This window comes from Podarcis vaucheri, assembly GCF_965113315.1.
Source record: "Podarcis vaucheri genome assembly, chromosome: 10".
Taxonomy (NCBI): domain Eukaryota; kingdom Metazoa; phylum Chordata; class Lepidosauria; order Squamata; family Lacertidae; genus Podarcis; species Podarcis vaucheri.
In genome coordinates, this window is record NC_138748.1 from 74,820,218 (window position 1) to 74,837,453 (window position 17,236).

Sequence of the window (17,236 nt, forward strand, 5' to 3'; positions counted from 1 at the left end):
AGCTAAAAATAGCAAGCCGCCGCTTCGGTCCGGGAGAGCGGCGGCGGCCGCGCGAGGAGCCCGTCCGGCCCGCGGGCCACGGCAGGAGCCCAGCAGCAGCAGCGGTAAAGGGCCCCGGGGCCCGCGGGGCTGGAGAGAGGCTGGCCGTCGAAAGAAGGCGCCCCCTCCCTCCTTTGCTCGCGCCCTGGGGGCCGGGTGGGAAGGGCCCTGGGCCTCCCCAGGTCTCTAGAATGGGGGTGGGGGTGGCGCGCGCGCCCTACTGCCTGGACCCAGGGAACTCCGACGCCAGCCCAACTCCAGCCCTTCTCCCTGGAGGACGAGACCCCACCAAAGCGCTCTTCCTCCCGACGGCGCAGGAGGGCTGGGTCCCCCCACAAGCGAAACGAAGCTGCCGCCCGCCTCCTGGCGCCCAGCCCAGAGGCCTTTGCCTCCTTCCCGGCCGCGCCGTCGGGGATTTGCCCGGGTTAAGCGCTCAGCCTTTGGGCAAGCGCCCCGCGAAGGAGATCCGCGCTCCCCCCTTTCATCTCCTGCTCGCTCCCTTGGCACACTGTCCGGGCACCTGTGTCTATGGGGCGGGAAGGGGGTTTCTTGCCTGCCTCGGAGCCCCCCCCTCTCCCCACTCAGGTGTTTGCTGAGCAAAAAAAAAGGAAGAAAGATGACGAATAAGAAGTGCAGCGGGGCTAAAAATAGACGGGGCGAGCTTGGTTTAGCAGCCCGTCGGGGGAAGGCGAGGTCCCGTGAATCCAGGAGGCGTTGCCGGGCTTTCCGAGCTGCAAGAGAGGGTACCCACGGCAAGGAGGGTGCTGACGCTGCCAAGGTGGGCTTGTTCCTGGTGTCTCTTGGATGGGGGGGGGGGAGCAACAGAATTCGCTGGGCTCAGCATACTGAAGGTGGATCTGCTGCACCGGCGGAAGATGCAAACGAGCGTGAAATTTGCATACAGTTTGTGCCATATGCAAGTTTTTGCCCTTTTTTTTGCTGGTGGGGGTTGTTGTTGTTTCGTCGTTTAGTGGTGTCCGCCTCTCCGTGACCCCCTGGACCGGAGCACGCCAGGCACTCCTGTCTTCCACTGCCTCCCGCAATTTGGTCAAACTCATGCTGGTAGCTTCGAGAACACTGTCCCACCATCTCGTCCTCTGTCATCCCCTTCTCCTTGCGCCCTCCATCTTTCCCAACATCAGGGTCTTTTCCAGGGAGTCTTCTCTTCTCATGAGGTGGCCAAAGTCTTGGAGCCTCAGCTTCAGGATCTGTCCTTCCAGTGAGCACTCAGGGCTGATTTCCTTCAGAATGGAGAGGTTGGATCTTCTTGCAGTCCATGGGACTCTCAAGAGTCTCCTCCAGCACCAGAATTCAAAAGCATCCATTCTTCGGAGATCAGCTCTCACTTCCATACATCACTACTGGTGGGGGTAGAGGGTCCCAAAATTAACTGTGCGTCACTCATAAATGAAAAGGTGCCTGACAGCCAAGTTGTCAAGAGAAAAGGCTCGCCCTGTAGAATTTCTGTCTGCCACATAGCCTGATGGGCATGCTCTGCTCCATCGCCAAGCAAACCAGGCAAAGAATTATAGAATTGTAGAATTGGAATTTCAGATGTCGATTCAGATACCGTGGAAGGAGGAGCAACAAGGTTTCTGCTCCTCTAGAGGAGGAGGCCCCGAACCAATGGATTCAAATGATAGGAAAGGAGATTGCGACTAAACATCAGGAAGAACTTTCTGATGGTAGGAGCTGCTTGACAGTGGGCCAGACTCCCTGTTGGTGGTGGGCTCACCATTGCTGGACGTTTCTAGCCAGAGGTTGGACGGCTCTTTAGCTGTGATTTCTGCATTGCAGGGGGTCAGTCTGGATGACCCTTGGGGTCCCTTCCAACCCTACAATTCCATGATTAGTTTCCTCACATTAAACTCCAGTTCACTGAAGTTCAGTGCATGCTTCACAGTTGCCTGAAATGCACACGACTCATCTTAACCACAGTTTCTGTTTCCTTATCAGAAGGTTTGAGGGAAAAGGCATCACCAAACAAGAGTATTTCTCTGGAAGCTGCAGGGATACCTATGGATGGTGGTTAACCTCAAATGCCAGGCGTGGAAGCATACAGGAGCTGGAAGAAGCAGAAATGTGTACACAGCCCTAGGTTGTGGTGCTTTTACACTCTGTGAGCACAACAGCAGCCCCAAAGCCGGGACATCCTGTGTGTTTCCAGGGTCCTTGTAGACACGACGGCTTGTCTTGGTAGTTTAAACTAGTTTCTTAGTTTCAGACACTTTTAAACTAGCGTATTGTTAATGCATTTCTTTTGAAAATATGTGTTTCAATTTAGCTTAACAGCTTTTTAATGAATGTGCCCCTTTTGACGCAGTGAAATTGCTTGAGATTTTCCGTTATTGTCTTTGCCAATCATTAGGTGGTCAAATGCTGGAGTTTGTTCAGGCAGGCAAAAGTTCCTAAAAGGGATGTCAGGGTTTCAGGAGAGGGCAGGAGGCTTTCATGCAAGCTGCACACTTCGCAAGACATGTTAATTGGCTGCTTCATAACTGATGTATTATTGCCCCTGGCTGTCTTAAGTGGGGAGGGCTCCCTTAGGAGCAAAGAGTCTGTTCACCTTGAAGTCTCTCTCTCCCTCTCCCCTCCCTCCCACTGGCATAGCCAGCTGCTCGGGTGCCCGGTACAGCGCATGCACCCTGCAGCCAGGGCCGGGGCGAACGCGCTACGTGGAGCCTCTCCGCAGCCTCCCCCTCAGCTATAGGGCAGGTGAGGCGGTGGGCAGACGCAAGCCCCACACTGCTCAAAAAAGCAGCATGGAACTTGCAGGCTGTCCGCCCACCGCCTCCCCCTCAGGAGAGACGTGTGGCTCAGGCACGCTGCAGGCCCCGCAGTGTGGTGCCCAGTGCCCCCGCCTCAGCTACTGGCTTAGGAAGGGGGGGTGCGGGAGTTACATATTTTTGCCATATTTTTTCACCCCCCTCAGTGATGACATCTGGGGCGGCCCGCACCCCCCTTCCTGCTCCCTCCCACTCCTTTATACCTTTCCCAGGAAAAACTGACAACCTCAACCACACCTGAACCCCCCCCCAAGTCTTTTGCTTTGTTCCCTAGAGCTTTATCCTCAGATTTTCTGCATTCATAGTTGTACCTGGCAGTGCCATTCGTTCAGGGCCTAAGAGCTCCTTCCTTCTCGGACTGTGGAGTCAGAGCCCAGCCACCACGGTTCACAGCCATCCATAGACTTATCCACGCATTTGTCTAATCCTCTTTTCAAGCCATCCAGGTTGGTGGTCATCACTGCCTCTTGTGGGAGTGAGTTCCATAGGTTAACCGTGCGCTGAATGAACAAGTCGTTTCTTCTATCTGTCCTGATCTTCCAAACAAGGAAGATTCCCCACAGGTTCAGCTGATCCTCTCCTTTCCATAAAATAGCCCAAATACTGCCCACTTTGAAGGCAGGGGGCGGGTGGGGGGAACTCGACTGGTGACTTAAATGAGAAATAAAGGATGCCCTGCATGAAGAAGTACAGTAGTACCTCAGGTTAAGAACTTAATTCATTCTGGAGGTCCGTTCTTAACCTGAAACTGTTCTTAACCTGAGGTTCCACTTTAGCTAATGGGGGCCTCCTGCCAGTGGCGTAGCGTGGGTTGTCAGCACCCGGGGCAAGGCAAGTAATTTGCGCCCCCTAACCCATGGATTTGCACCCCCTACCCCCCAGATGTTGCGCCCGGTGCGGCTGGCCCCCCTGCACCCCCCACGCTACGCCACTGCCTCCTGCTTCCGCCGGAGCACAATTTCTGTTCTCATCCTGAAGCAAATTTCTTAACCCGAGGTACTATTTCTGGGTTAGTGGAGTCTGTAACCTGAAGCATCTGTAACCTGAGGACCACTGTCCTTCCTTGAATTTGTAGGATGGGGTTGCCAAGCAGGGAGCTAAAGTTGACTGAAGGCTTTCATAGGCTGACAAGACCCACAACGTGGCCGCCTCTGGGTTGTGAGAGGACTCTTGCCTGATTTTGCAGCCTTTGGCTTCTGTAAGGCTGAGAAGATGAAGGAGAGTCTCATCCTCTTGAGTCTTAAGGGCTGCGTCCTCCAGCTGAATAGATCCTGGTGGCCCCACCCTGGAAGAAATGGCCTGAGCCCCATCCTGACAGTCTCCCTCTGTGCACTGCAAGGTCCTAAAGTGGAGGTGGTGGGGTCACTATCCAGTCAAATATATTGCTTTAGAGTCTGAGAAATGAAGGAGGAAGCAAACAAAATTCCCGTTAACTGAACAAGGAAGTTAAGCAGTTCAAAACAGAACGAGGCACAAGAGTCATTGTTACAAGGAAGAAGTAAGGGCATAGTCCTCCTGGATTACTGGCAGGGCAAAGGCTCATCTTGTCCATCACCCCCTTTCTCATAGTGGCCAGCCGGATGCTGAAGGAAAGGCCACAAACAGGGCCGTCTTACCCACAGGCGCTAGGGGTGTGGGGCACCTGGGTGCCAGGCTCTCAGGGGCACCAGGCTGAGAGTCCAGGGCCTGAGAGTTGAGTCCGCGGAAGAGTCCACCCATCAGTCGGAGTGCCATGGCGGGCTCTTCTGCTGCGGGTAGCTCTGCGTTGCGAGTTCGGGGGCAACCAAGCCAATGAGATGCTGAGGGGGCCATCCGGCTCCGCCCTCCTGCACGCCTGGGACTGGGCAACCGGGGAGACGCCAGGCGGATCTTTGCACCCCGGTGCCGCATATGCTTAAGACAGCCCTGCCCACAAGCGGGACCTGAGGGCAGTAGCATTCAGGGCAGAGGGAAAAAGGCCCTTCTTCATGCAGCACAGAGTTAAACTATGGAACTCACTGCCACAGGAGCCAGTGGTGGCCACCAACTTGGATGGCTTCAAAAGAGGATTCAACAAATTCATAGAATCATAGAATCATAGAATCATAGAGTTGGAAGAGACCACAAGGGCCATCGAGTCCAACCCCCTGCCAAGCAGGAAACACCATCAGAGCACTCCTGACATATGGTTGTCAAGCCTCTGCTTAAAGACCTCCAAAGTAGGAGACTCCACCACACTCCTTGGCAGCAAATTCCACTGTCGAACAGCTCTTACTGTCAGGAAGTTCTTCCTAATGTTTAGGTGGAATCTTCTTTCTTGTAGTTTGGATCCATTGCTCCGTGTCCGCTTCTCTGCAGCAGCAGAAAACAACCTTTCTCCCTCCTCTATGTGACATCCTTTTATATATTTGAACATGGCTATCATATCACCCCTTAACCTCCTCTTCTCCAGGCTAAACATGCCCAGCTCCCTTAGCCGTTCCTCATAAGGCATCGTTTCCAGGCCTTTGACCATTTTGGTTGCCCTCCTCTGGACACGTTCCAGTTTGTCAGTGTCCTTCTTGAATTGTGGTGCCCAGAACTGGACACAGTACTCCAGGTGTGGTCTGACCAGAGCAGAATACAGTGGCACTATTACTTCCCTTGATCTAGATGCTATACTCCTATTGATGCAGCCCAGAATTGCATTGGCTTTTTTAGCTGCCGCGTCACACTGTTGGCTCATGTCAAGTTTGTGGTCAACCAAGACTCCTAGATCCTTTTCACATGTACTGCTCTCAAGCCAGGTGTCACCCATCTTGTATTTGTGCCTCTCATTTTTTTTGCCCAAGTGCAATACTTTACATTTCTCCCTGTTAAAATTCATCTTGTTTGTTTTGGCCCAGTTCTCTAATCTGTCAAGGTCGTTTTCAAGCAGGAGGAGAGGGCGATTGAGGGCTCCTAGCCAGGAGGGCTCTGCTCTGCCTTCGCAATGGTGTGGGAATGTTCTGGGATGCAGGAGAGGATATATTGTTTGATTATAGCCTTTCCAACTTGTGTTAACAAGTTCTACAATTTAGCAGAGTAACATTCCCCTCTTTTAAATTTTGCAGCGGATGCGTTTTGCTCAGGCTCACTAAAGCCTCTATAATAACTGTTCTGGTATTTCCCCCTTATTCCCTCATAAAAGATGAGACACGACACAGTCTTCCATAAAAGTATAAAAAGAGTTTACTCACATTCTGTTCACAATCGGATCCCAGAAGGCAGACTTAGCTTAGAAAAGTAACATTCACCTGGAAACTATCTCATAAAGAGACAGTCCCTTTGTCCTCTCTTGGCTGGAAGCATCTTTGGCTAAGCAGATGTTGCTTCTTCGATGCATGTGGTGAAAGAGAGAGAGATGGCTGCCCTGCCCTGTGCTTATGTCGTTACCTGCACAGGTGAGGCCACGCCCACCTCTAGTCACATGCAGAGGAAGTCTGTCCCAGCCCAGAAGGAAATAGGAAGTTGACCTGCTGGCTGGACAAACATTCCTCCCCATGTGCAAACATGTTCACTCTAGGAATGTTGTACTTGACTGCTCTTGTGTTTCACATCCCACAAATGGGAGCGGCAACACTTCTGCCTACCAGTTGCTGGAAACCACAGGGGGGGGGCGACATAAAGGGCTCTTGTACTCCAGTCCTGCTTGTGGGTTTTCCACAGTCATCTGCTTGGCCATTGTGGACACAGGATGCTAGACTAGATGGGCCATTGGCCTCATCCAGCAAGTATGAGAACCAAGGAACCCTCTATCATATCAGTTTCATTATTTTTCACCTGGCAATATATCACAAATCATTATGTGTATGTGTGTTTGTGTGTGTGTGCTATGCAAAAATCACAATGTGGGAGAAACCTTGAAGCCAGCCAATGCTTCTCTCGATTCCTGCAGTCCCTGTTAGCTCTGCTGGCTCCACTCTCTCAGGCCTCATGCCGGGACAGTGAATCACAAGAGCAGCTGCAGGCAAAAATCGCGATATGGGAATAACTGTGAAGGCAGCCAATGCCTCGACAGAGCTCCATCCTTATTTAAGACATCGTGATCTATGAGTACATCGCAATGTTCTGTTGTTGTTTAGTCGTGTCCGCCTCTTTGTGACCCCTGGACCAGAGCACGCCAGGCCCTCCTGTCTTCCACTGCCTCCCTCATGCTGGTAGCTTCGAGAACACTGTCCCACCATCTCGTCCTCTGTCGTCCCCTTCTCCTTGTGCCCTCCATCTTTCCCAACATCAGGGTCTTTTCCAGGGAGTCTTCTCTTCTCATGAGGTGGCCAAAGTCTTGGAGCCTCAGCTTCAGGATCTGTCCTTCCAGTAAGCACTCGGTTTTTTTTAAAAAAAGTATAAAACAACCATTAAAATGACTGGCTCCTCAAAGAAAATGCTAAGCAGCTGCAGAGGCCTGTCAGCCTGAATCTTATATAGAGCTTGCATCATTTCTTCTGATAACGTTCTTACGATTCCTATAAATATGCAATTAATATTGTTTTGCAAGGTGGAGTGTTGATGGAACTGATAACGTCTCAGGCACCTCATTCCTTATTGCAGGAGAAGACTTTGAACATTCCTCATTACGTGCCACCAAAAGTGTGCAAGCCCCCCACCCCCCGTCTCTCTGGCTAGAGCCGCTTCGTCAGGCTGGGGCTCTTCGCAAGGAGGACCCCCCTCAACCATTGTTGCTCCTTTTCTAATTTGGTTCATTAGGGATTCTATAGATTTTATCAACCCGCCTGAAGGCATAAAACAGATTGATGAAGATTATATTCTAGTTAATTTGGATGTTAATGCTCTCTCCACAAGCGTCCCCCACAGAACCAGGCATTCCTCGTTGCTGAGGACAATTTAAATAAGAGACCCAATTTACCCTGTGTTGGCTTTGATGGAAATTGTGTTAAGTAAAAAGGACTTCTCCTTTCATACAAAGTAAGTTTTGTTGGGAAATTTACGGGAGAGCTGAGAAGAACTCCGTGGCCCCCCAAATAGCCAATTGGTTTAAGACGCTGTGGGTTGGCAGGGGGGAGTCAGTCTGGATGATGCCCCGAGTCCCTCCCAGTTCTTGGGGTCCTGTACCCAGGGAGGTTATAATCTAAAAGAGGATTCTGTAGCTGAACTAGACAGAGAAGTTTCTTTGCAAGACAACATCCATAGTTGCTCAAGTATCTTCATCGCCATCCCGAAAGAATGAGCTCAGTTGCAAGAGCTACAACTAAGTGAGGGGGCCTTTCCTGCACCCCCTCACCCAGCTGTAGGTAGGAGAACAATCGCCAGAGAGTTGTGTGTGAGATGAGCTGGAAGCCAAGTGGAATCTTCCAACATGACCAGGTACTGTAAGGGTTAGGCTCTGCACATACAGGGAGATTGGTGGAATACTTGATTTAAGTAAGCATTCTCAAGGATTCTGGTTGGACAAAGAGATGGTAAGGTGCTAGGCTGGCAGAAGGTGGGTTGCCTAGAGAATAAACAGCCAATATGATGAATTTTTTCCCCTATATGGGGTGTGTGCTCTTGCTGGAAATGCTCTCACAGACTCTTTTGGACTCTGTCCAGTGATGCATTACTGAATAAAAAGTCTAATTGGGAATCTGGTTTGAGCCTCCATACTGAACCCTCAAATCCCCCTCCCCGCAGGTAAGAGGCTGCCCAGGTATCTAAAGCTGCGTCACCACCACAGAGAAGGCCCTGCAGTGATATTTCCCCCTGCAAAGGGAGCAAGACTCGGAGCAGGATGAGAGAAGATTCCCTGGGGACAAACTGGCCAGGAGAACTCAGAAGCAGATGTTCTGAAGGCAGCAGGACCTGCCACACGTAGCTGTCAAAAGATGGGCTTAGGGACCAACGAGCCGCCGAAGTCTCCAGACGTGCCCCTGAGTCCCTTGGAATGTCATAATTATTTTTGCTTCCTTACTGTAATAGGGAAGTTGTCCCGGCTTGTACAAATTGGTCTGCAGCCCAATGCACATTATGGACTATCAGGGAAAAGCAAGGGCGGGGAATTTATTGTCCTTGAAGGCAGAAGAGCTGCAGCCAGGTAAATGTGCATTAACTGAGCTGCTGGAGCCTTAATTTTGATTCAGCTGGAAGGAGAAGGCGGTGGGGGGAGAGAGCGAAAGAGCACCCGTGACTTAAGCATCTGCAAATGATCTGTGTCAGATAGGCTAATAGGGAAAGCCAAGGGTATTTGAAATGAATTGCAAAGCCTGCCTTGCTAAAACTGCAAAAGGTCTGGAGGTGATTGTCTAGCCAGCCTGTCTTCAGGAAGAAACCCAGACTCTGGAACACCTACGTGCCCCGCAGGACAAGGAGGCGCCCCACTCTCCCTGGGGCAGGGGGCAGGGCCAGGTGCTATTATGACTCCATTACAGAGGGCGGAACTAGATGACCCTTGGGGTCCCTTCCAGCTTCTGTAACTGATGGGTGACATTTCTATCACGCGTTTCCCCCAAGGAGCTCAAGGTGATGTGTGTCACCCTCCCTCCTCCCCCTTTCATCCTCACAACAACCAGGGGAGGGGGGTGAAACCACCTCTGCCTTTATTTTCTTGCCTCCATCATAGAATTGCAGAGTTGAAAGGGCTCCTCTCCGAGTTTGGCGGCGACGGCAGCGGCACAGGCAGGGAAAATAGGGACATTCTGGGATCAAATCAGAAGCTGGGATGGCTTTCATACTTCCAGGACTGTCCCTGGAAAATAGGGACACTTGGAGGGTATGTAGCCACAGCTGCTCTCTTCACAGCTGTTGATGACAATACACACATCATGGCATTGGTAAGTCAATTAGCACATGGAGTATGATTTAGAAAGGAATCCCTCTATCCCAGTTCAAGCCCAAAGGGACTGAATTGAAACTCTTTACTCTTTTGTTGTTGTTGTTTAGTCCTTTAGTCATGTCCGACACTTCATGACCCCCTGGACCAGAGCACGCCAGGCCCTACAGTCTTCCACTGCCTCCAGCAGTTGGGTCAAACTCATGTTGGTAGCTTCGAGAACAGTATCCAACCATCTCGTCCTCTGTTGTCCCCTTCTCCTTGTGCCCTCCATCTTTCCCAACATCAGGGTCTTTTCCAGGGAGTCTTCTCTTCTCATGAGGTGGCCAAAGTCTTGGAGCCTCAGCTTCACGATCTGTCCTTCCAGTGAGCACTCAGGGCTGATTTCCTTCAGAATGGAGAGGTTTGATCTTCTTGCAGTCCATGGGACTCTCCAGAGTCTCCTCCAGCACCAGAATTCAAAAGCATCCATTCTCTGGCGATCAGCCTTCTTTATGGTCCAGCTCTCACTTCCATACATCTTTACTCTTTACGCCTTGCAATTCAGGAGTTTGCTGTCACCCTTTGAGGGTTATTTGTTGAAAAGCGGCTACTTCATACCCAGCTCAACAGTCCTCGTGGATTGACTTCTGTGATGCTTTGGGGAGAGAGTCTCTGAGCATGTGCCGAGTGCCTCCGTACCTCTGAGCCCCCCAGTCTTGCAGGGTGCTGGGATCCAGAGCAATCCTTATTCTTTTCCCTCTCCTCGAAAGCGTCTGAGGCTGGGCTCTGGCGCAAAGGGGAACAAGTCCTGCTAACAACTCCTGGCCTGGCTGCGTCTCTCGGGGGCAGTGGCTCGCCGCAGGCCCTCTCAGAGCCTCGTAATGAAGCCGCCTGTCACTGCTGCTCCCGCCGTTGGATAATGACAGAGTAAGCCCAGGATCTGCAGCAGCAGCAGCAGCCGGAGAGAAGAGGTGAGCTCAGCGCTGCTGACTAAGCCAGGGGAGCAGAGGTCAGCCAGTAATTACTTTGGGGTCTATTATCTACAATTTCTGTAATCTGTACCAGCAAGCGGTACACTGGCAATAAAGGAGAAGGTGGCCGGCTTCTCCCTCCTGCCTCCGGCAAAGAAGGCTGCAGAGCCTGAGACTTCTCAGTTTGGAGGCAGCAAGATGGAGATCTGTAGAATGATCCACGCCCAGGAGAAAGTGGATCGAAAACAGTCTGGACTTCCTCTCTTAGTGCAAGAACTCGTGGTTCAGCTTAGTTTTTGTGTGTTTGTCTCACAAAGTCCTACCGTGTTTTGTGGGTTATATGGCGGCATGCATGGGACATGTCAGAACATTACAACATGTGCGCACATCCTCAGTGGCCCGGAGTGCCTTCCATCAGCTTTGGCTACTGGCCCAGCTACGCCCAGGGACAGCCTAACTACTGTTGTCTAGGCTCTGGTAACTTCAAGGTTAGACTACTGCAATGTGTTATATGTAGGGCTACCTCTGAAGACAGTTTGGAAACTTCAGGTGGTGCAGAATTCAGCAGCCAGGTTGCTCACCAGAGCAAGACAGTTTGAGCATCTTACACCAATCCTGGTCCAACTGCACTGGCTACCGATTAGTTTCTGGGCCCAATTCAAAGTGCTGGTTTTGACCTATGAAGCCTTAAATGCCTCGGGACTGCAATACATCAAGGACCGCCTCTTTCCATATGAACCCACCCGGACCCTAATACCATCTCCTGAGGCCCCCCTTCGTGTGTCTCCTCCTCGAGAAGTCCAGAGGTGGCAACACGAGAACGGGGCCTTCTCTGCAGTGGCTCCCTGTCTGTGGAATGCTCTCCCCAGGGAAGTTTGCCTGGCGCCTTCATTATACACCTTTATGCGCCAGGCAAAAACATCCCTCTTTAGCCAGGTTGATTTGATTGACATCCTATGTCCTTTTAAAATGTGGCTCTTTTTTGGGGCGGTGTTATTGGGTTGTTGTTTTTATTTTGATTAGATAGATATATGCCAGTATATAAATTCAATAAAATGAAGTGTGTGCATGGTGTCAACATGGTGTGTGCATGCCGACATCACTTGCACGCGGTACTGGCCCCTTCAGTTGTGGGCCCTCTGCTGAACTGACAAACATGAGGAAGGAAGGATAATGTCTAATAAATATATCCTCTCCTAGCATCTGTTCACATCCCAACAAACAAACTTCATTTAGGGTTCCCTTGGGAGACTCTTCCAAGCCCACCGTTCTATGATTCTGTGACCTTGGAAGGTGCTGGGAAAGGTCTTCCTTGCAGGTTCATTGTTGTTGTTGTTCTTTAGTCGTTTAGTCATGTCCGCCTCTTTGTGACCCCCTGGACCAGAGCACACCAGGCACTCCTGTCTTCCACTGCCTCCCGCAGTTTGGTCAAACTCATGCTGGAAGCTTCGAGAACACTGTCCCACCAGAAGGTAGAAATCTGCCCAAAAACCTGTTCCGACCATAACGCCGTGAAGATGGAAATGAAATTTACAACAACTGGTCAGTTTAGATGGAGAATGAATGACACCCTATTTCGAGATAGAGAGATCCACATGAAGGCCCAAAAAACTCTAAAGGACTATTTTGAAATCAATCTAAAGGGCGATGTGGAAAAAAGAGTGATCTGGGACGCAAGTAAAGCTGTGATGTGAGGATTTTTGATTCAACAAAATTCAATAAAGAAGAGAAAACAGAATGAGAAAAAGGAAAAATTTTTGGAAAAGATAAAAGAAGGAGAGAAAAAATTAAGATCAAAACCAAAGTCCCAGGAGATTTTGAGGGAGATTAAGTTGTATCAAACACAATATATGGAATTGATGAACCAAGAGATAGAATGGAAAATAAAGCAAATGAAACAAAAGACATTTGAGTCGGCAGACAAATGTGGTAAACTTCTGGCATGGCAACTTAAGAAAAGACAGAAATTAAATACAGTCACAAGTCTAGAAGTGGATGGAAAAAATATATCTAAACCCAACGAGATAAGAAATTGTTTTGTGAGTTATTTTAAAAAACTTTATTCCCAAGGATTACAAAATGAAGAGGACATAGATAAATTCCTTAATAAATATGGATTACAAAAAATCTCTCATCATAGCAAGGTGGAGTTAAATCAGACAATAACAGAACAAGAGATAGAGGGTGCCATTCAGGACATGCAATTGGGCAAATCTCCAGGGCCAGACGGACTGACTTCCAGATATTACAAATCTTTAAAGGAATGGCTGATACAACCGTTAAAGGAAGTTTGTAACGAGATTTTAGAGGGAAAAAAGGCACCCGAATCGTGGAAAGAAGCATATATCTCACTCATACCAAAGACAGAGACTGAAAAGACTCAACTGAAGAACTACCGCCCAATTTCGTTATTGAATGTGGATTACAAAATTTTTGCAGACATTTTAGCAAAAAGATTTAAAAGAGTACTGATGGAGAAGATTCACAGAGACCAAGCAGGCTTTCTCCCAAAAAGACACCTCTCAGACAATGTTAGGAACATAATAGACATTCTGGAAAAGTTAGAGGTGAACATAAATACTAAAGCAGTTTTGATATTTGTGGATGCGGAGAAAGCCTTTGACAATATTTCGTGGAGTTTTATGAAAAAGAATCTTCATGGGATGGGGGTAGGACAAGGATTTGAGAATGGTATGGGTGCAATATATTCCGAACAAAAAGCTAAGTTGATTGTAAATAATGTAATAACTGAGGAACTTAAGATAGAAAAAGGAACACGACAGGGGTGCCCAATTTCCCCATTGCTTTTTATTTCGGTCCTGGAGGTGTTGCTGAACATGATTAGAGATGACCAGCAAGTTAAAGGTGTAAAGGTCGGAACCAAACACTATAAGTTAAGAGCGTTCGCAGATGACCTTGTATTGACCTTGCAGGAGCCAAACACTAGTACAAAAAGAGTGTTGGAAATAATCCAACAATTTGGGCAGGTAGCCGGATTTAAATTGAATAAACAAAAAACTAAAGTCTTAGGGAAAAACCTAACAGATATGGAAAAGAATAAGTTTCAAGAAGAGACAGGTCTGACGGTGGTCAAGAAGGTGAAATATCTAGGGGTTAATTTAACATCTAAAAACTTGAATCTGTATAAGGACAATTATGAAAAATGTTGGTCAGAAATTAAAAAAGATCTAGAAATATGGTCAAATTTGAGATTGTCAATGTTAGGCCGAATTGCAGTGATTAAGATGAATGTATTGCCTAGAATGTTATTTTTATTTCAAACTTTGCAGATTATTGACAAGATGGACTGTTTCAAGAGGTGACAGAAAGACATTGCGAAATTTGTCTGGCAGGGCAAAAAGCCCAGAATAAAATATAAAATATTAACAGATGCAAAAGAAAGAGGGGGATTTGCCCTGCCGGACTTAAAATTGTACTATGAAGCAGCAGCATTCTGCTGGCTGAAAGAATGGATGCTCCTCGAGAATACAGATATCTTGGACTTAGAAGGTTTCAATAATGCATTTGGCTGGCATGCATATTTATGGTATGACAAAATCAAAGTGCATAGTGCCTTTAAAAACCATATTGTAAGGAAAGCGTTGCTTAATGTTTGGATGAGATATAAAGATCTGTTGGAAAACAAAACCCCTAGATGGTTGTCACCCTTAGAGGCTAAGGCCCACAAGAAAGTTAATATGGAGGTCGGATGGCCAAAGTATAGCGAGATCTTAGAACAGGATGGAGAGAAACTGAAATTAAAGAGCCATGAAAAACTAAAACCCAAAGTACAAGATTGGCTCCACTATTATCAAATAATGGAGGTTTTCAAACAAGACAGGAAAATTGGCTTCCAGATGGAAAAATCAAAACTTGAGACAGAATTGCTAGAACCCAATACTAAGAATTTGTCAAGAATGTATAACTTGCTGTTGAAATGGAATACACAAGACGAAACAGTTAAATCAGTTATGATTAAGTGGGCACAGGACATTGGTCATAATATTATGTCTGCTGACTGGGAAAGGTTGTGGAACACTGGTATTAAATTTACGGCATGTAGTGCTTTAAAGGAAAATGTGATGAAAATGGTTTATAGGTGGTACATGACCCCAGTTAAGCTAGCAAAAATTTACCACTTGCCTGATAACAAATGTTGGAAATGTAAGGAAACTGAAGGTACTTTTTATCATCTTTGGTGGACATGCCCGAAGATTAAGGCCTTCTGGGAGATGATATATAATGAAATGAAAAAGGTATTTAAATATACCTTCCTTAAGAAACCAGAGGCCTTTCTCTTGGGCATTGTCGGCCAATTGGTGCCAAAAAAGGATAGAACCTTTTTCATGTATGCAACAACAGCAGCAAGAATACTGATCGCAAAGTATTGGAAGACACAAGATTTACCCACCTTGGAAGAATGGCAGATGAAAGTGATTGACTATATGACATTGGCGGAAATGACAAGCAGAATTCGTGACCAGGGAAAGGAGACTGCGGAAGAAGATTGGAAGAAATTTAAGATTTATCTTAAGAACTATTATAAACTTGATGAAGTTTAGAATGTCGAGATTTTACAGAGAGAAAGGGTTGCAGTAATATAAGATCAGATTAAGAAAGGACTATGATGAATTAGGATGGGAAAAAACATTTATAAGTTGCTATAAAAATTTGGACATGAGGATGCAGAAAGGGGAGGTATGGGGAAGTCCGAGGAAAGAAGTCTATGAAAGGACATTTTGAAATTATATTTGTTTGTTTGTCTGTCTTTCTTTTATGTTTGTTTGTTATAAAAACTTTTGTAAAACTAATAAAAATTTTATAAAAAAAAAAAAAGAGAACACTGTCCCACCATCTCGCCCTCTGTCGTCCCCTTCTCCTTGTGCCCTCCATCTTTCCCAGCATCAGGGTCTTTTCCGGGCAGTTTTCTCTTCTCATGAGGTGGCCAAAGTATTGGAGCCTCAGCTTCAGGATCTGTCCTTCCAGTGAGCACTCAGGGCTGATTTCCTTCAGAATGGAGAGGTTGGATCTTCTTGCAGTCCATGGGACTCTCAAGAGTCTCCTCCAGCACCATAATTCAAAAGCATCAATTCTTCGGCGATCAGCCTTCTTTATGGTCCAGCTCTCACTTCCATACATCACTAATGGGAAAACCAGAGCTTTAACTAGACAGACCTTTGTTGGCAAGGTGATGTCTCTGCTTTTTAAGATGCTGTCTAGGTTTGTCATTGCTTTTCTCCCAAGAAGCAGGCGTCTTTTAATTTCGTGACTGCTGTCACCATCTGCAGTGATCATGGAGCCCAAGAAAGTAAAATCTCTCACTGCCTCCATTTCTTCCCCTTCTATTTGCCAGGAGGTGATGGGACCAGTGGCCATGATCTTCGTTGTTTTGATGTTGAGCTTCAGACCATATTTTGCGTTCTCCTCTTTCACCCTCATTCAAAGGTTCTTTAATTCCTCCTCACTTTCTTAAGCAGGTTCTTAAGCAGAGGTTGAAGGACCACCTGCCAGTGATGCTTGAGCTGTGATTCCTGCATTGCAGGGGGCTGGACTAGATGGCCCTCAGTGGTCCCTTCCAGCTCCACAATTCTTTGACTGGAGGGCCTCTTTCCGGAGATTCACCAAGGCCTCCCTTCGCAGGAGGCTGAGCGATCACTGCAGCGGCGATCACTTTCAAGCATGCAGCTTTGCGTAAATTGCAAATCGGGTGTGGTTTGAAGTGGCTTTTCAAATATTGTTCCGCTAATTTGTAAGCTGGGGAGGGGGGGCTGCTGCGCATCTGTGGGGGTCTGCATATCAAAAGGAGCCTCTCCCTTCGAAGCGTAGCCTGCCGTCTGTTCCTTCTGAATGTATCAGCTGTCGCTTAAACTGCACGGTCTCCTTCGGAGCAGGTGGGAGCCTCCTTGATTTGGAGCTCGGATGGAGACGCCGCGCGCAAGATCCGGGGAGCCGCGAGGAAGCTGCGCGGCGACTTTCTTCTCCGCGAGACCCTAATTTCTGCAGCTGTTAAGTGGAAGGAAATGTTAATTGCCGCCATTGTGCATTGTTCGCCTTTCATCTCCGCGTGCTTGTTGTGTGCAAACAGGCTAAATATAGCTCTAATTGTTCTGTCAATTAATTGCTTCATCTGAGAGGCACCTGCGCCGACTCTCGCCGGGCTCCGTCTGCTCTCTCGAAATTCCTCGGGAGGGACTCCCTCTGTCAGCTTGCCTGGGCTGGGCGAGGCTGCGAGGGGGGGGGCGCAGCGAGGCTGGCACGGAGCCCCAATGCGCGGGGAGGGGGTTTGTGGGCTCCCCGAAGGCTGTTGAGGCGCAGGACTAACCCAACTGTCTTTCAGGGCTCCTCCAGACTGGGGACAGGGGTGTCGTTCCCGGTACCCCAAGGGTGTATTGTGCAAAGAATCGATGACCTAGGGATGGTGCAAAATAAAAAAAAAATCCTTCCAGTAGCACCTTAGAGACCAACTAAGTTTGCTCTTGGTATGAGCTTTCATGTGCACGCACACTTCTTCAGATACACTGGAACAGAAGACACCAGACCCTTATACAGTGGTACCTCGGGTTACATTCGCTTCAGGTTACAGACGCTTCAGGTTACAGACTCCGCTAACCCAGAAATAGTACCTCGGGTTAAGAACTTTGCTTCAGGATGAGAACAGAAATCGTGCCCCGGTGGCAGCGGGAGGCCCCATTAGC

The 17,236-nt window shown here is 48.3% G+C and overlaps 1 long non-coding RNA gene across 1 annotated transcript; it reads left to right on the forward strand.

The window, feature by feature from the left end:
* The first annotated feature begins 17 nt into the window (after window positions 1-17).
* LOC309541492 lies at window positions 18-16,655 on the forward strand. Its single transcript, XR_014223749.1, has 3 exons — window positions 18-104; window positions 8,454-8,853; window positions 16,433-16,655. It is a non-coding gene; the product is annotated as an uncharacterized lncRNA (long non-coding RNA).
* Window positions 16,656-17,236: the final 581 nt, after the last annotated feature.